The following is a 21,055-nucleotide window of genomic DNA, read 5'->3' as shown; positions in this document are numbered from 1 at the left end:
TATTTACCTTAAGAAATATTAGTACTTGTATTACTTAATAAGAGAACAGTCATAAGTATGTATTAGTTAATGATTTTGCAACACATTATATTAGGCCCTATCCCTACAGAAATGAATAAGCAACAATAATCAATGCAAGTAATACATCGAATTGAAAACTATGACGTTATCCCGCCATTCTCAAGAACGTTTGATCATCATAGGCAACACACCCAGCCTGTTCTTAATATTATTAAGGGTTGGGCCACTTGATGCACTCTTTTACTTTCAATTGTTAATCACGTTCCATTGCTTCGTCATCGCCACAAAACACAAAATTGCTAAATATGTTACTTATAGTGAAATCCTTGCTGACGGTGTCCTGTATTAGGGGGTCCTGACCTAGCCAGCCTATTCTCCTTGGGTTGGGACGATGGGCCCTCATTCATGGTCAAGATGGACTCCGGAATCCATACGACTGGAGGCGTGATCAAGACTGCCTCCCCCGAAGACTTGACATATACTCCAAGATCTCTGCCGCCGCCTAGCTCCTAGCAACCGACCTTGAAACCCTAGATACCCTCTCTGGCGTGTATATAAGCCATAGGTTTTAGCCCGTAGAGGGGACATCAACGCGAAATCATTCACCTAGCCCTAGAGTTAGACCACACATTAAGATCTCGATGTAGATCAACTCTGTACTTGATACATTTTCATCAATATAAACAAGAGCAGGACATAGGGTCTTACCTCCATCAAGAGGGACTGAACCAGGGTAAACACCATCTCCTTCGTTCATGTTACCATCGATCCGAGATCCATAGCTCGGGACCCCTACCCTGAAGGAAATATGCCCTAGAGGCAATAATAAAGTTATTATTTATATTTCCTTATATCATGATAAATGTTTATTGTTCATGCTAGAATTGTATTAACCGGAAACTTAGTACATGTGTAAATACATAGACAAACAGAGTGTCCCTAGTATGCCTCTACTTGACTAGCCCTTTAATCAAAGATGGTTAAGTTTCCTGACCATAGACATGTGTTATCATTTGATCAATGGGATCACATAATTAGAGAATAATGTGATGGACAAGACCCATCCGTTAGCTTAGCATTATGATCATTTAGTTTTATTACTATTGCTTTCTTCATGACTTATACATATTCCTCTGACTATGAGATCATGCAACTCCCGAATACCGGAGGAACACTTTGTGTGCTATCAAATGTCACAACGTAACTGGGTGATTATAAAGATGCTCTATAGGTGTCTCCGATGGTGTTTGTTGAGTTGGCATAGATCGTGATTAGGATTCGTCACTCCGAGTATCGAGGAGGTATCTCTGGGCCCTCTCGGTAATGCACATCACTATAAGACTTGCAAGCAATGTGACTAATGAGTTAGTTGCGGGATGATGCATTATGGAATGAGTAAAGAAACTTGTCGGTAATGAGATTGAACTAGGTATGATGATACCGACGATCAAATCTCGGGCAAGTAACATACCGATGACAAAGGAATGACGTATGTTGTTATGCGGTTTGACCGATAAAGATCTTCATAGAATATGTAGGAGCTAATATGAGCATCTAGGTTCCACTATTGGTTATTGACCTGAGATGTGTCTCAGTCATGTCTACATAGTTCTAAAACCCGTAGGGTCCGCACGCTTAACGTTCGATGATGATTTGTATTATGAGTTATGTGTTTTGGTGACCGAAGTTTTTTCGGAGTCCCGGATGAGATCACGGACATGACGAGGAGTCTCGAAATGGTCAAGAGGTAAATATTGATATATTGGAAGAAGGTATTCGGACACGGGAAAGGTTTTGGGACGTTTCGGATATTTATCAGGGAATCGAGGGGCTATCGGACCCCCCCCCCCGGGTGGGTTATGGGCCTTAATGTTGGGGCACGTAGTAATTTCAAAATTTTCCTACGCACATGCAAGATCATGGTGATGCATAGCAACTAGAGGGGAGAGTGTGATCTACGTACCCTCGTAGACCGACAGCGGAAGCGTTATGACAACGCAGTTGATGTAGTCGTACGTCTTCACGACCCGATCGATCAAGAACCGAAACTACGGCACCTCCGAGTTTTAGCACACGTTCAGCTCGATGACGATCCCCGGACTCCGATCCAGCAAAGTGTCGGGGAAGAGTTCCGTCAGCACGATGGTGTGGTGACGATCTTGATGTTCTACTGTCGCAGGGCTTCGCCTAAGCACCGCTACAATATTATCGAGGAGTATGGTGGAAGGGGGCACCGCACACGGCTAAGAAAATGATCACATGGATCAACTTGTGTGTCTAGGGGTGCCCCCTGCCCCTATATATAAAGGAGCAAGGGGAGGAGGCCGGCCGGCCCTATGGCGCGCCAAGGAGGAGGAGTCCTCCTCCTAGTAGGAGTGGGAATCCCCTCTTTCCTACTCCTACTAGGAGGGGGGAAAGGAAGGGGGAGAGGGAGAAGGAAAGGGGGCGCCGCCCCCCCCCCCCTCTCCTAGTCCAATTCGGACCAGAGGGGGAGGGGGCACGCGGCCCACCCTGGCCGCTCCTCTCTCTCTCCACTAAGGCCCATAAGGCCCATTACTTCTCCCGGGGGGGTTCCGGTAACCCTCCGGCACTCCGGTTTTCTCCGAAATCACCTGGAACACTTCCGGTGTCCGAATATAGTCGTCCAATATATCAATCTTTATGTATCGACCATTTCGAGACTCCTCGTCATGTTCGTGATCACATCCGGGACTCCGAACTAACTTCGGTACATCAAAACTCATAAACTCATAATATAACTGTCATCGAAACCTTAAGCGTGCGGAACCTACGGGTTCGAGAACAATGTAGACATGACCGAGACATGTCTCCGCTCAATAACCAATAGCGGAACCTGGATGCTCATATTGGCTCCCACATATTCTATGAAGATCTTTATCGGTCAGACCGCATAACAACATACGTTGTTCCCTTTGTCATCGGTATGTTACTTGCCCGAGATTCGATCGTCAGTATCTTAATACCTAGTTCAATCTCGTTACCGGCAAGTCTCTTTACTCGTTCCATAATACATCATCTCACAACTAACTCATTAGTTGCAATGCTTGCAAGGCTTATGTGATGTCCATTACCGAGAGGGCCCAGAGATACCTCTTCGACAATCGGAGTGACAAATCCTAATCTCGAAATACGCCAACCCAACATTTACCTTTGGAGACACCTGTAGAGCTCCTTTATAATCACCCAGTTACGTTGTGACGTTTGGTAGCACACAAAGTGTTCCTCCCAGAAAACGGGAGTTGCATAATCTCATAGTCATAGGAACATGTATAAGTCATGAAGAAAGCAATAGCAACACACTAAACGATCGGGAGCTAAGCTAATGGAATGGGTCATGTCAATCACATCATTCTCCTAATAATGTGATCCCGTTAATCAAATGACAACACATGTCTATGGTTAGGAAACATAACCATCTTTGATTAACGAGCTAGTCAAAGTAGAGGCATACTAGTGACGTTTAGTTTGTCTATGTATTCACACAAGTATTATGTTTCCGGATAATACAATTCTAGCATGAATAATAAACATTTATCATGATATAAGGAAATAAAATAATAACATTATTATTGCCTCTAGGGCATATTTCCTTCAGTCTCCCACTTGCACTAGAGTCAATAATCTAGATTACATAGTAATGATTCTTACACCCATGGAGCTTTGGTGCTGATCATGTTTTGCTCGTGGAAGAGGCTTAGTCAACGGGTCTGCAACATTCAGATCCGTATGTATCTTGCAAATCTCTATGTCTCCCACCTGGACTAGATCCCGGATGGAATTGAAGCGTCTCTTGATATGCTTGGTTCTCTTGTGAAATCTGGATTCCTTTGCCAAGGCAATTGCACCAGTATTGTCACAAAAGATTTTCATTGGACCCGATGCACTAGGTATGACACCTAGATCGGATATGAACTCCTTCATCCAGACTCCTTCGTTTGCTGCTTCTGAAGCAGCTATGTACTCCGCTTCACATGTAGATCCCGCCACAACGCTTTGTTTAGAACTGCACCAACTGACAGCTCCACCGTTTAATGTAAACACGTATCCGGTTTGCGATTTAGAATCATCCGGATCAGTGTCAAAGCTTGCATCAACGTAACCATTTACGATGAGCTCTTTGTCACCTCCATATATGAGAAACATATCCTTAGTCCTTTTCAGGTATTTCAGGATGTTCTTGACCGCTGTCCAGTGATCCACTCCTAGATTACTTTGGTACCTTCCTGCTAGACTTATAGCATGACACACATCAAGTCTGGTACACAACATTGCATACATGATAGAGCCTATGGCTGAAGCATAGGGAACATCTTTCATTTTCTCTCTATCTTCTGCATTGGTCGGGCATTGAGTCTTACTCAATTTCACACCTTGTAACACAGGCAAGAATCCTTTCTTTGCTTGATCCATTTTGAACTTCTTCAAAATTTTGTCAAGGTATGTGCTTTGTGAAAGTCCAATTAAGCGTCTTGATCTATCTCTATAGATCTTAATGCCTAATATGTAAGCAGCTTCACCGAGGTCTTTCATTGAAAAACTCTTATTCAAGTATCCCTTTATGCTATCCAGAAATTCTATATCATTTCCGATTAGTAATATGTCATTTACATATAATATCAGAAATGCTACAGAGCTCCCACTCACTTTCTTGTAAATACAGGCTTCTCCAAAAGTCTGTACAAAACCAAATGCTTTGATCACACTATCAAAGCGTTTATTCCAACTCCGAGAGGCTTGTACCAGTCCATAAATGTATCGCTGGAGTTTGCACACTTTGTTAGCTTCCTTTGGATCGACAAAACCATCTAGCTGCATCATATAGAACTCTTGTTCTAGAAATCCATTCAGGAATGCAGTTTTGACATCCATCTGCCAAATTTCATAATCATAAAATGCGGCAATTGCTAACATGATTCGGACAGACTTAAGCATCGCTACGGGTAAGAAGGTCTCATCGTAGTCAATCCCTTGAACTTGTCGAAAACCTTTTGCGACAAGTCGAGCTTTGTAGACAGTAACATTACCGTCAGCGTCAGTCTTATTCTTGAAGATCCATTTATCCTCAATTGCTTGCCGATCTTTGGGCAAGTCAACCAAAGTCCACACTTTGTTCTCATACATGGATCCCATCTCAGATTTCATGGCTTCAAGCTATTTTGCGGAATATGGGCTCACCATCGCTTCTCCATAGTTCGTAGGTTCATCATGATCTAATAGCATGACTTCCAGAATAGGATTACCGTACCACTCTGGTGCGGATCTTACTCTGGTTGATCTACGAGGTTCAGTAGTATCTTGTTCTGAAGTTTCATGATCATCATCATTAGCTTCCTCACTAATTGGTGTAGGTGTCACAGAAACTGGTTTCTGTGATGTACTACTTTCCAATAAGGGAGCAGGTACAGTTACCTCATCAAGTTCTACTTTCCTCCCACTCACTTCTTTCGAGAGAAACTCCTTCTCTAGAAAGTTCCCGAATTTAGCAACAAAAGTCTTGCCTTCGGATCTGTGATAGAAGGTGTATCCAATAGTTTCCTTTGGATATCCTATGAAGACACATTTCTCCGATTTGGGTTCAAGCTTATCAGGTTGAAGCTTTTTCACATAAGCATCGCAGCCCCAAACTTTCAGAAATGACAACTTTGGTTTCTTGCCAAACCACAGTTCATAAGGCATCGTCTCAATGGATTTTGATGGTGCCCTATTTAATGTGAATGCGGCCGTCTCTAGAGCATAACCCCAAAACGATAGCGGTAAATCAGTGAGAGACATCATAGATCGCACCATATCAAGTAAGGTATGATTACGACGTTCGGACACACCATTACGCTGTGGTGTTCCGGGTGGCGTGAGTTGCGAAACTATTCCGCCTTGTTTCAAATGTACACCAAACTCGTAACTCAAATATTCTCCTCCACGATCAGATCATAGAAATTTTATTTTCTTGTTACGATGATTTTCAACTTCACTCTGAAATTCTTTGAACTTTTCAAATATTTCAGACTTATGTTTCATTAAGTAGATATACCCATATCTGCTTAAGTCATCTGTGAAGGTGAGAAAATAACGATCTCTGCCACGAGCCTCAACATTCATCGGACCACATACATCTGTATGTATGATTTCCAACAAATCTGTTGCTCTCTCCATAGTACCAGAGAACGGTGTTTTTGTCATCTTACCCATAAGGCACGGTTCGCAAGTACCAAGTGATTCATAATCAAGTGGTTCCAAAAGTCCATCGGTATGGAGTTTCTTCATGCGCTTTATACCAATATGACCTAAACGGCAGTGCCACAAATAAGTTGCACTATCATTATCAACTCTGCATCTTTTGGCTTCAACATTATGAATATGTGTGTCACTACTATCAAGATTTAAATAGACCATTCTTCATGGGTGCATGACCATAAAATATTTTACTCATATAAATAGAACAACCATTATTCTCTAATTTAAATGAATAACCGTCTCGCATCAAACAAGATCCAGATATAATGTTCATGCTCAACGCTGGCACCAAATAACAATTATTTAGGTCTAATATTAATCCCGAAGGTAGATGTAGAGGTAGCGTGCCGACCGCGGTCACATTGACTTTGGAACCATTTCCCACGCGCATCGTCACCTCGTCCTTAGCTAATCTTCGCTTAATCCGTAGTCCCTGTTTCGAGTTGCAAATGTTAGCAACAGAACCAGTATCAAATACCCAGGTGCTACTACGAGCATTAGTAAGGTACACATCAATAACATGTATATCGCATATACCTTTATTCACCTTGCCATCCTTCTTATCCGCCAAATACTTGGGGCAGTTCCGCTTCCAGTGACCAGTCTGCTTGAAGTAGAAGCATTCAGTTTCAAGCTTAGGTCCAAATTTGGGTTTCTTCTCTTGAGAAGCAACTTGCTTGTTGTTCTTTTTGAAGTTCCCCTTCTTCTTCCCTTTGCCCTTTTTCTTGAAACTAGTGGTCTTGTTGACCATCAACACTTGATGCTCCTTTTTGATTTCTACCTCCGGAGCTTTCAGCATTGCGAAGAGCTCGGGAATAGTCTTATTCATCCCTTGCATATTATAGTTCATCACGAAGCTCTTGTAGCTAGGTGGCAGTGATTGGAGAATTCTGTCAATGACGCAATCATCTGGAAGATTAACTCCCAATTGAATCAAGTGATTATTATACCCAGACATTTTGAGTATATGCTCACTGACAGAACTGTTCTCCTCCATCTTGCAGCTATAGAACTTATTGGAGACTTCATATCTCTCAATCCAGGCATTTGCTTGAAATATTAACTTCAACTCCTAGAACATCTCATATGCTCCATGACGTTCAAAACATCGTTGAAGTCCCGATTCTAAACCATAAAGCATGGCACACTGAACTGTTGAGTAGTCATCAGCTTTGCTCTACCAGACGTTCATAACATCTGGTGTTGCTCCAGCAGCAGGCCTGGCACCCAGCGGTGCTTCCAGGACGTAATTCTTCTGTGTAGCAATGAGGATAATCCTCAAGTTACGGACCCAGTCCGTGTAATTGCTACCATCAGCTTTCAACTTTGCTTTCTCAAGGAACGCATTAAAATTCAACGGAACAACAGCACGGGCCATCTATCTACAATCAAACATAAGCAAGCAAGATACTATCAGGTACTAAGTTCATGATAAATTTAAGTTCAGTTAATCATATTACTAAAGAACTCCCACTTAGATAGATATCCCTCTAATCCTCTAAGTGATCACGTGATCCAAATCAACTAAACCATGTCCGATCATCACGTGAGATGGAGTAGTTTCATTGGTGAACATCACTATGTTGATCATATCTACTATATGATTCATGCTCGACCTTTCGGTCTCTGTGTTCCGAGGCCATATCTGTATATGCTTGGCTCGTCAAGTATAACCTGAGTATTCCGCGTGTGCAACTGTTTTGCACCCGTTGTATTTGAACGTAGAGCCTATCACACCCGATCATCACGTGGTGTCTCAGCACGAAGAACTTTCACAACGGTGCATACTCAGGGAGAACACTTCTTGATAATTAATGAGAGATCATCTTAAAATGCTACTGTCAATCAAAGCAAGATAAGATGCATAAAAGATAAACATCACATGCAATCAATATAAGTGATATGATATGGCCATCATCATCTTGTGCTTGTGATCTCCATCTTTGAAGCACCGTCATGATCACCATCGTCACCGGCGCGACACCTTGATCACCATCGTAGCATCGTTGTCGTCTTGCCAATCTTATGCTTCCACGACTATCGCTACCGCTTAGTGATAAAGTAAAGCATTACAGCACAGTTGCATTGCATACAATAAAGAGACAACCATATGGCTCCTGCCAGTTGCCAATAACTCGGTTACAAAACATGATCATCTCATACAATAAAATTTAGCATCATGTCTTGACCATATCACATCACAACATGCCCTGCAAAAACAAGTTAGATGTCCTCTACTTTGTTGTTGCAAGTTTTACGTGGCTGCTACAGGCTTAAGCAAGAACCAATCTTACCTACGCATCAAAACCACAATGATAGTTTCTCAAGTTGGTGTTGTTTTAACCTTCGCAAGGACCGGGCGTAGCCACACTCGGTTCAACTAAAGTTGGAGAAACTGACACCCGCTAGCCACCTTTGTGCAAAGCATGTCGGGAGAACCGGTCTCGCGTAAGCGTACGCGTAATGTCGGTCCGGGCCGCTTCGTCCAACAATACCGCCGAACCAAAGTATGACATGCTGGTAAGCAGTATGACTTATATCGCCCACAACTCACGTGTGTTCTACTCGTGCATATAACATCAACACATAAAACCTAGGCTCGGATGTCACTGTTGGGGAACGTAGTAATTTCAAAATTTTCCTACGCACACGCAAGATCATGGTGATGCATAGCAATTAGAGGGGAGAGTGTGATCTACGTACCCTCATAGACCGACAGCGGAAGAGTTATGACAACGCAGTTGATGTAGTCGTACGTCTTCACGGCCCGATCGATCAAGCACCGAAACTACGGCACCTTCGAGTTTTAGCACACGTTCAGCTCGATGACGATCCCCGGACTCCGATCCAGCAAAGTGTCGGGGAAGAGTTCCGTCAGCACGACGGTGTGGTGACGATCTTGATGTTCTATTGTTGCAGGGCTTCGCCTAAGCACCGCTACAATATTATCGAGGAGTATGGTGGAAGGGGGCACCGCACACGGCTAAGAAAACGATCACGTGGATCAACTTGTGTGTCTAGGGGTGCCCCCTGCCCCTGTATATAAAGGAGCAAGGGGAGGAGGCCGGCCGGCCCTATGGCGCGCCAAGGAGGAGGAGTCCTCCTCCTAGTACGAGTAGGACTCCCCTCTTTCCTACTCCTACTAGGAGGGGAAAGGAAAGGGGGCGCCCCCCCCCCTCTCCTAGTCCAATTCGGACCAGAGGGGGCCTGGTCGCTCCTCTCTCTCTCTCTCTCCACTAAGGCCCATAAGGCCCATTACTTCTCCCGGGGGGTTCCGATAACCCTCCGGCACTCCGGTTTTCTCCGAAATCACCCGGAACACTTCCGGTGTCCGAATATAGTCGTCCAATATATCAATCTTTATGTCTCGACCATTTCGAGACTCCTCGTCATGTCCGTGATCACATCCGGGACTCCGAACTAACTTCGGTACATCAAAACTCATAAACTCATAATATAACTGTCATCGAAACCTTAAGCATGCGGACCCTACGGGTTCGAGAACAATGTAGACATGACCGAGACATGTCTCTGGTCAATAACCAATAGCGGAACCTGGATGCTCATATTGGCTCCCACATATTGTACGAAGATCTTTATCGGTCAGACCGCATAACAACATACGTTGTTCCCTTTGTCATCGGTATGTTACTTGCCCGAGATTCGATCATCGGTATCTTAATACCTAGTTCAATCTCGTTACCGGAAAGTCTCTTTACTCGTTCCGTAATACATCATCTCACAACTAACTCATTAGTTGCAATGCTTGCCAGGCTTATGTGATGTGCATTACCGAGAGGGCCCAGAGATACCTCTCCGACAATCGGAGTGACAAATCCTAATCTCAAAATACGACAACCCAACATTTACCTTTGGAGACACCTGTAGAGATCCTTTATAATCACCCAGTTACGTTGTGACGTTTGGTAGCACACAAAGTGTTCCTCCGGCAAACGGGAATTGCATAATCTCATAGTCACAGGAACATGTATAAGTCATGAAGAAAGCAATAGCAACACACTAAACAATCGGGAGCTAAGCTAATGGAATGGGTCATGTCAATCACATCATTCTCCTAATAATGTGATCCCGTTAATCAAATGACAACACATGTCTATGGTTAGGAAACATAACCATCTTTGATTAACGAGCTAGTCAAAGTAGAGGCATACTAGTGACGTTTAGTTTGTCTATGTATTCACACAAGTATTATGTTTCCGGATAATACAATTCTAGCATGAATAATAAACATTTATCATGATATAAGGAAATAAAATAATAACATTATTATTGCCTCTAGGGCATATTTCCTTCACTTAATGGGCCAAAAGGGAGTAGGAGAGGGAAGCCCACAGGGTGGTGCCCCCCAAGGGAGTCTGAATTGGACTAGGGGAGGGGGCGCGGCCCTCTCTTTCCTCTCCTCTCCTTCCCTCCTCCCCCCCTTGGAATAGGAAAGGGAGTCCAACTAGGATTGTGAATCCTAGTTGGACTCCCCCTTGGCGCGCCCCCTCATGGCCGCCGGCCTCCTCCCTCTCCTCCTTTATATACGGGGGGCGGGGGCGCCCCAAAGGCACATCAATTGTCCCTTAGCCATGTGTGGTGCCCCCCTCCACAGTTTACCACCTCGGTCATATTGTCGTAGTGCTTAGGCGAAGCCCTGCGCGAGTCACATCACCAACACCATCGCCACGCCGTCATGCTGACGGAACTCTCCCTCGACCATCTACTGCATCAAGAGCTTGACGGACGTCATCGTGTTGAACGCGTGCTGAACACGGAGGTGTCGTACGTTCGGTACTTGGATCGGTTGGATCGTGAAGACGTTCGACTACATCAACCACGTTAACCTAACGCTTCTGCTTTCGGTCTACGAGGGTATGTAGACACACTCGCCCGTCTTGTTGCTATGCATCTCCTAGATAGATCTTGCGTGATTGTAGGAATTTTTTGAAATTGCATGCTACGTTCCCCAACAGTGGCATCCGAGCCAGGTCTATGCGTAGATGATATGCGCGAGTAGAACACAAAGAGTTATGGGCGATAATAGTCATACTGCTCACCACCAATGACTTACTTTGATTTGGCGGTATTGTTGGATGAGCGGCCCGGACCGACATTACATGACCGCGTTCATGAGACTAGTTCTACCGATGTGCTTCGCACACAGGTGGCTAGCGGGTGTCTGTTTCTCCAACTTTAGTTGAATCGAGTTTGACTACGGCCGGTCCTTGTTGAATGTTAGAACAACACACTTGACGAAAAATCATTGTGGTTTTGATGCGTAGGTAAGAACGGTTCTTGCTAGAAGCCCATAGCAGCCACGTAAAACTTGCAACAACAAAGTAGAGGACGTCTAACTTGTTTCTGGAGGGCATGTTGTGATGTGATATGGTCAAGACATGATGAGATATAAATTGTTGTATGAGATAATCATGTTTTGTAACAGTTATCCGCAACTAGCAGGAGCCATATGGTTGTCGCTTTATTGTATGAAATGCAATCGCCATGTAATTGCTTTACTTTATCACTAAACGGTAGTGATAGTCGTAGAAGCAATAGTTGGCGAGATGACAACAACGCTACGATGGAGATCAAGGTGTCAAGCCGGTGATGATGGAGATCATGACGGTGCTTTGGAGATGGAGATCGAAGGCACAAGATGATGATGGCCATATCATGTCACGTATTTTAATTGCATGTGATGTTTATCCTTTATGCATCTTATTTTGCTTAGTTCGGCGGTAGCATTATAAGATGATCCCTCACTAAATTTCAAGGTATAAGTGTTCTCCCTGAGTATGCACTATTGCTATAGTTCGTCGTGCCGAGACACCACGTGATGATCGGGTGTGATTAGCTCTACGTTCACATGCAACGGGTGCAAGCCAGTTTTGCACAAGTAGAATACTCGGGTTAAACTTGACAAGCCTAGCATATGCAGATATGGCCTTGGAACACTGAGACCGAAAGGTCGAACGTCAATCATATAGTAGATATGATCAACATAGTGATGTTCACCATTGGAAACTACTCCATCTCACGTGATGATCGGACATGGTTTAGTTGATATGGATCACGTGATCATTTAGATGACCAGAGGGATGTCTATCTAAGTGGGAGTTCTTTAGTTATATGATTAACTGAACTTTAATTTATCATGAACTTAGTACCTGATAGTTTTTGCATATCTATGTTGTTGTAGATCAATGGCTCGTGATGTCGTTCCCATGAATTTTAATGTGTTCCTAGAGAAAGCTAAGTTGAAAGATGATGGTAGCTTCTACACGGAGTGGGTCCGTAACTTGAGGATTATCCTCATTGCTGCACAGAAGAATTACGTCCTGGAAGCACCGCTAGGTGCCAAACCCGCTACAGGAGCAACTTCGAACGTTATGGACATCTGGCAGAGCAAAGCTGATGACTACTCGATAGTTCAGTGTGCCATGCTTTAAGGCTTAGAATCGGGAATTCAAAGACGTTTTCAACGCCATGGAGCATATGAGATGTTCCAGGAGTTGAAGTTAATATTTCAAGCAAATGCCCGAGTTGAGAGATATAAAGTCTCCAACAAGTTCTATAGCTGCAAAATGGAGGAGAATAGTTTTGTCAGTGAACACATACTCAGAATGTCTGGGTACCATTACCACTTGACTCAGCAGGGAGTTAATCTTCCTGATGATAGTGTCATTGACAGAGTTCTTCAATCACTGCCACCAAGCTATAAAGGCTCTGTGATGAACTATAATATGCAAGGGATGGAAAAGAAAATTCCCGAGCTCTTCGCAATGCTAAAGGTTACGGAGGTAGAAATCAAGAAGGAGCATCAACTGTTGATGGTTAACAAGACCACTAGTTTCAATAAAAAAGGGCAAATGGAAGAAGGGGAACTTTAAGAAGAATAGCAAGCAAGTTGCTGCTCAAGGGAAGAAGCCCAAGTCTGGACCTAAGCCTGAAACTGAGTGCTTCTACTGTAAAGGGACTGGTCACTGGAAGCGGAACTGCCCCAGAATTTGACGGATAAGAAGGATGGCAAAGTGAAAGGTATATTTTATATACATGTTATTGATGTGTACCTTACTAATGCTCGTAGTAGCGCCTGGGTATTTGATACTGGTTCTGTTGCTCATATTTGCAACTCGAAACAGGGGCTACGAATTAAACGAAGATTGGCTAAGGATGAGGTGACGATGCGCATGGGAAATGGTTCCAAAGTCGATGTGATCGCCGTCGGCACACTACCTCTACATCTACCATCGGGATTAGTTTTAGACCTAAATAATTGTTATTTGGTGCCAGCATTGAGCATGAACATTATATCTGGATCTTGTTTGAGGCGAGACGGTTATTCATTTAAATCATAGAATAATGGTTGTTCTATTTATATGAGTAATATATTTTATGGTCATGCACCCTTGATGAGTGGCCTATTTTTTTGAATCCTGATTGTAGTGATACACAAATTCATAATATTGAAGCCAAAAGATGCAAAGTTAATAATGATTGTGCAACTTATTTGTGGCACTGTCGTTTAGGTCATATTGGTGTAAAGCGCATGAATAAACTCCATGTTGATGGACTTTTGGAATCACTTAATTATCACTTAATGCTTGCGAACCATGCCTCATGGGCAAGATATCTAAGACTCCGTTCTCCGAAACAATGGAGTGAGCCACTGACTTATTGGAAATAATACATACTGATGTGTGCAGTCCGAAGAGTGTTGAGGCTCGCGGCGGGTATCGTTATTTTCTAACCTTCACAGATGATTTGAGCAGATATGGGTATATCAACTTAATGAAACATAAGTCTGAAACATTTGAAAAGTTCAAAGAATTTCAGAGTGAAGTGGAAAATCATCGTAACAAGAAAATAAAGTTTCTACAATCTGATTGTCGAGGTGAATATTTGAGTTATGAGTTTGGTCTTCATTTGAAACAATGTGGAATAGTTTCGCAACTCACGCCACCTGGAACACCATAATGTAATGGTGTATCCAAACGTCGTAGTTGTACTTTGTTAGATATGGTGCGATCTATGATGTCTGCTACCTCTTGACCACTGCGTTGGTTTTCTCTTGAAGAGGAAAGGGTGATGCAGCAAAGTAGCGTAAGTATTTCCCTCAGTTTTTGAGAACCAAGGTATCAATCCAGTAGGAGGCCACACGCAAGTCCCTCGTACCTACACAAACAAATAAGAACCTCACAACCAACGCGATAAAGGGGTTGTTAATCCCTTCACGGTCACTTACGAGAGTGAGATCTGATAGAGATAATAATAATAAGATAAATATTTTTGGTATTTTTATGATATAGATTGGAAAATAAAGATTGCAAAATAAAAGGTAATAGAAATAGCTTGTTGACTGAAGATTAATATGATGGAGAATAGACCCGGGGGCCATAGGTTTCACTAGTGGCTTCTCTCAAGATAGCATAAGTATTTACGGTGGGTGAACAAATTACTGTCGAGCAATTGATAGAAAAATGAATAATTATGAGAATATCTAGGCATGATCATGTATATAGGCATCACGTCCGTGACTAGTAGACCGACTCCTGCCTGCATCTACTACTATTACTCCACACATCGACCGCTATCCAGCATGCATCTGGAGTATTAATTCATAAGAACAGAGTAACACATTAGGTAAGATGACATGATGTAGAGGGATAAACTCAAGCAATATGATATAAACCCCATCTTTTTATCCTCGATGGCAATAATACAATACGTGTCGTTTCCCTTTCTGTCACTAGGATCGAGCACCGCAAGATTGAACCCAAAGCTAAGCACTTCTCCCATTGCAAGAAAGATCAATCTAGTACGCCAAACCAAACTGATAATTCGAAGAGACTTGCAAAGATAACCAATCATGCATAAAATATTGCAGATAAGAATCAAATATTGTTCATAGATAGACTTGACCATAAACCCATAATTCATCAGATCTCAACAAACACACTGCAAAAAGAGTTACATCGAATAGATCTCCAAGAAGATCGAGGAGAACTTTGTATTGAGATTCAAAGAGAGGGAAGAAGTCATCTAGCTAATAACTATGGACCCGAAGGTCTGAAGTAAACTACTCACACATCATTGGAGGGGCCCTGGAGTTGATGTAGAGGCCCTCCGTGATTGATTCCCCCAACGGCGGAGCTCCGGAAAAGGCCCCAAGATGGTATCTCTTGGGTTTAGAAGGTTGCGGCGGTGGAAATAGGGTTTCGTGGTGCTCCTGGTTGTTTTCAGGGTATATGAGTATATATAGGAGGAAGAAGTAGGTCGGTTGAGCCACGAGGGGCCCACGAAGGGGGAGGGCGTGCCCCCTACCTCGTGGACTCCTCGTTCATTTCTTGACGTCCACTCCAAGTCCTCTGGATCACGTTTGTTCTAAAAATCACGTTCCCATAGGTTTCATTCTGTTTGGATTCTGTTTGATATTCCTTTTCTGCGAAACACTGAAATAGGCAAAAAAAATAGCAATTTGCACTAGGCCTTGGGTTAATAGGTTAGTCCCAAAAATAATATAAAAGTGTAAAATAAAGCCCATTAACATCCAAAACAGATAATATAATAGCATGGAACAATCAAAATTATAGATACGTTGGAGACATATCAAGCATCCCCAAGCTTAATTCCTGCTCGTCCTCGAGTAGGTAAATGATGAAAATAGAATTTTTGATGTGGAATACTACCTAACATAATTCTCAATGTAATTCTCTTTATTGTGGCATGAATATTCAGATCCAAAAGGTTCAAGACAAAAGTCTAATATTGAAAATAATACTTCAAGCATACTAACTAAGCAATTATGTCTTCTCAAAATAACATGGCAAAAGAATGTTCATCCCTACAAAATCATATAGTTTGGTCATGCTCCATTTTCGTCACACAAGAATGCTCTCATCATGCACAACCCAAATGACAAGCTAAGCAATTGTTTCACACATTTGTAATCTCAAACTTCTTTCAACTTTCACGCAATACATGAGCGTGGGTCATGGATATAGCACTATGGGTGGAATAGAATATGATGATGGGGGTTATGTGGAGAAGACAAAAAAAGTCTCACATCGACACGGCTAATCAATGGGCTAGGGAGATGTCCATCAATTGATGTTAATGCAAGGAGTAGGGATTGCCGTGCAACGGATGCACTAGAGCTATAAATGTATGAAAGCTCAACAAAGGAAACTAAGTGGGTGTGCATCCAACTTGCTTGCTCACGAAGACCTAGGGCATTTGAGGAAGCCCATTGTTGGAATATACAAGCCAAGTTCTATAATGAAAAATGCACACTAGTATATGAAAGTGACAAAACAAGAGACTCTCTATCATAAACATCATGGTGCTACTTTGAAGCACAAGTGTGGAAAAAAGGATAGTAGCATTGCCCCTTTTTTATTTTTTTATTTGGGACTATCGGTGTCAAAACTGGCGGATCTCGGGTAGGGGGTCCCGAACTGTGCGTCTAAGGCGGATGGTAATAGGAGGCAGGGGACACGATGTTTTACCCAGGTTCGGGCCCTCTTGATGGAGGTAAAACCCTACGTCCTGCTTGATTATTCTTGATAATATGAGTAGTACAAGAGTTGATCTACCACGAGATCAGAAAGGCTAAACCCTAAAAGCTAGCCTATGGTATGATCGTCTGTTGTCCTACGGACTAAAACCCTCTGGTTTATATAGACACCGGAGGGGGCTAGGGTTACACAAGGTCGGTTACAAAGGAGGAGATATACATATTCGTATTGCCTAGCTTGCCTTCCACGCCAAGGAGAGTCCCATCCGGACACGGGACGAAGTCTTCAATCTTGTATCTTCATAGTCCAACAGTCCGGCCAAAGGATATAGTCCGGCTGTCCGGAGACCCCCTAATCCAGGACTCCCTCAGTAGCCCCCAAACCAGGCTTCAATGACGTCAAGTCTGACACGCAGTATTGTCTTCGGCATTGCAAGGCGGGTTCTTCTCCAGATTTCGAATGTTTGTTAAGCAGTGTACGGCCCAATAAATGTTGGTCCTCTTGGCTTCTGCGCCCAACAAGGGCTATCTTCCACGCGTCGAATGAATACGAGGAGCCAGGGCGTTTTTACATTTGCCCCCTAGCCAGATAAATAAATTGTCTATTAAAGGGATGGGGATTCTTAGATCCAATCCATATCATCCTCCCCCAGCGAGAATCCATCGGAGCGCGCTTCGGAAAAATCCACTCCAGCATGGCCGACAACCGCATCTCCTCCTCCCGCCCCGTAGCTCTAAGCCCGGTGATTGGGAGAGGTGTTCTGTCCCACACAGTCTATTATTCGAACTACAGACTAAGGGATTTCTCCCTCCAGCGTATATGGTTCCCCTCCGAGCCGGGCTCGTCACCTACAATGGCGGGGAGCAAGCGGAGAGCTTCCCTAGTCCCTCTACGGGGGAGCGGGTATGCCTTGTTCCTTACTTATTAAGGGGACTCGGATTTCCAATTCATCCATTTCTCCGTGGGCTCTTGGAGTTTTACGGCCTCCAACTGCATAATTTCACCCCTGCTTCCATATTACACATCGTCGGCTATGTTGCCCTCTGCGAGTTATTCCTGGGCTGCGAGGCTCATTTCGAGCTATGGAAAAGGTTATTTTGCCTCGTCCCCCGCACACAGGAGGGGTCACTTTATCAAGTGGGCGGAGCTGAAATATGACGCATCACCGAAACCGGATACCTGTCCGGTACTCCGAAGAAGACGTCCGAGGACTGGCCTTCGGAATGGTTTTATATGGAGGACGTCCCCCTTCCAGACCCTGTTCGGCGGGGTCTTCCTGAGTTCAACAATGCTCCTCTAAAGAAACGTCGAAGCTGGCGCCCACGGAGCCCCCAGGAGGAAGACAACGGAGAAGTCCTTTACCTGATGAACCGGATTAAAGCGCTGGCTCAGTCAGGATTGACAGTAATCGAGGTTATGTCAATATGCATAATGCGGGGAGTGCAGCCACTTCAATATCGAGGGCACCCCCTGTGGTGTTTTAATGGGGAACACGATGCCACCCGTTGCGGGCGTAAGGGTCCGGACAACGCTGCTGCTTTAGCAAAAATCCTGTCCGAGCTGTTCAAGGGAGAGGAAGAGGAGTTCATCCGCATCAAGCCACGGGATGGATTCTCCATGTACAACCCTCCAAGTTGGGTGAGTTATATCTCCTTACTCCCATTCTTCCCACATTCTTTGTCGTAGGTACTCACCTTGCCATTTTATGGCAGGAACTGCAAAAAGCCATAAGGGAGGTCAACAGCCCGTCCCCACAACCAGAGGACCCCGACCGGGCCCTCGATCCCGGACTCGAAGAAGATCCGGACATATTCGTGGAGCTGATAGACCGGCAGTTCTATCAATTGAGCTGTGATGATGCCATGGTGGCCATTACGGCCGACTATCCCAGACTGCTCCCTGCGTCGCTCGTAAGAAAAACCAAAATCCCAACTCCAAAAACTAGGATCCCCTTTTAGATACTTCACCTACCATATACATATGGTGTTTTATAGGGAAGGCATTCGGGACGCCATGCCGAACCCACAGCAACTCGCCAACAAGAGGCACCGAGGCCGGGTAGGCCAAAAAGGAAGGCGGTCAGGACGGAGACACCGGTGCAGAGGTGTGAGAAAAACCCCGCTCTGTGGTTGTCGTCTTTCTCAAAATGTAAGGACGTCCATGTTTCTTTAACAGAAAAAACGCTCGCCGGAATATGTCCGGTGAGGCTGCCGATCATGCTTCCACCAGTCGGGCTCCAGGACCGGACATAGAGGCAGAAGCCGACATGGGGCGGACACCGGATACTGCCCCTACAGAGGATGCAGATAGACTATCCGCTACAAATTCAGAAGTGGAGAGCGCCATGAATCATAGGCGTCGCCGGGCCGTACTCCGTGACGCTTGCTTCTCACCAGAGGCATTTGATGCCTTCAATTCTGGAGACGCGTACCTCCGTGCTGCTCAAAATGGTCTAGCCAGAGCCACAAACCAGTATGTAAGGGGTGTACGGGTAAGCAAATCTGACGATTATGTGTATCAGTAGCCCCTGAGACTTGAAACACTTAGCAGAACTGATTTAAGGATCATCTATTGTGCAGGTTCTTACAGAGAAGAATACTCGACTGTCACAGGAGTTGGAGGAATGCAAGACCCAACTTCGGGCCGCCGTTGCCGCATTGAAGGAACCTAAAAAGTCCCCAGCTGGTAACATTTGTTTCAAAGAATGATGGGTACCATATAGTGTGCAGCGTGGCTGCAGATATAACAATAGATGTTGCAGATGAATCCAAAGATAAACTGGAGGACTAGCATGTCGTACGATAGCTAAAGGTTGGCGAACGCATGCTGACTAAGGTCAGGCGGGAGAAAAACAATCTCCAAGACGCCAATACCAAGCTGAGCGTGGAACTGAAAGATGTTCGAGCCCAGCTTGCGGACTCCGAGAAGGAGAATAAGCGGCTTTGACGCGGCATTTTCAGTAAGTGCTTGAACGAACCCTTAAAAGGGGGTGGCGGAGAAGTCGGCTAACAGAGTTATGTCTGCAGGTATGCTGACGGGTCGTCCCGCGGAGGAGATGCCCGGGTCTGTGGGTGATCTTCTACCCGAGCTTTCACAACTGCACGAACAAGTTCGACAGGTGATGCAAGGTATTGCCCAGGCCTTATGGCCATCCGTCTCCCTGCCAGAAGGCATTGGAGAGCTTGCGGAGAAGCTCAAGGGAGCACAGTGGCGCTTCCGATTATGGAAGATATCGGCCTGCCGTCAAGGTGCCAGGGAAGCCTGGGCCATGGTGAAGACGCGGTATACCAAGGCTGACCCAAACCACATGGCCGAGGTCGGACCTGTGGGGCCCGATGGGAAATAGATCCCCGTTAGCTTAGTGTATGGGCAACTAGAATTAGCCGCAAAGTATTCCCAACAGGATTGTAGGATAGACAGCCTGTTGGATGGTATAGAAGAGGAATTTAGTCAGTCTACATGACTATGCAATTAAAGTGACATGTATAATGCCTTCTAGCCGGATTGTAAATCATTTTTCATGGTGGACCTTTTCGCTTCAACCTCGGGACCTGATAGTCCAGAGTGTGTCTGAATACCCGCTCAGTTATATAAGAACCGGGGTATGCGTGGAAACCAGGCGTAGGGGTCATTAGTGCTTGAACAGACAAGTACCCAACTAGTTATGTTATATTACATGGGTAGTAAGAAACATCTTCCAGGGAGAATAGTTCCGTTAGGGGTTCCTTTCCCTGGGTACGCATGCCCTAAAGTGCATGTCCGGACTACGAGAGGAGACGCAGGCAAAAACATCTGGGGGCATATATGGAAAATGAATAAAAATCATCTTTTGTTCACCGACCGAATATTCCCTTAAGAATGCTAGCTTTCGGCTTCACCCAGTCTGAGGTACACATCCGGCTGACCCGGCAGTAACAATCGCAGAGGTGCTCCTCGTATGCCCTAACCGAATTAACGGGAACGTAGGGCATAAATACAAGAGCCAGGCAACCAAGTCATATCGATGCATATAATGGCAAAGAAAAGGTACATGCGGAAGAATAACACATGTGCGGGGCATGAAGCCCAGATAAATAATTAAGCTTCTGTGTAAGAAGCCCCCAGGTATAATGAGCACGGTTAGCGCGTCTATAGTGTGCAAGCGAGGCACAAGTTGGCCCTTGAAGGCCTCGAGAAAGAATAAAAGAAAGAAAGAGAAAATAGACAGATAATGTATATGCAAAAAATGGACAGAGGAAGGAGACAAACATAGAGTCCGGCGC

Source organism: Triticum dicoccoides, chromosome 7A, assembly GCF_002162155.2.
Source record: "Triticum dicoccoides isolate Atlit2015 ecotype Zavitan chromosome 7A, WEW_v2.0, whole genome shotgun sequence".
Lineage (NCBI taxonomy): Eukaryota > Viridiplantae > Streptophyta > Magnoliopsida > Poales > Poaceae > Triticum > Triticum dicoccoides.
The sequence above is the reverse complement of the archived record's forward strand: the minus strand, read 5'-3'. Positions refer to the sequence as shown.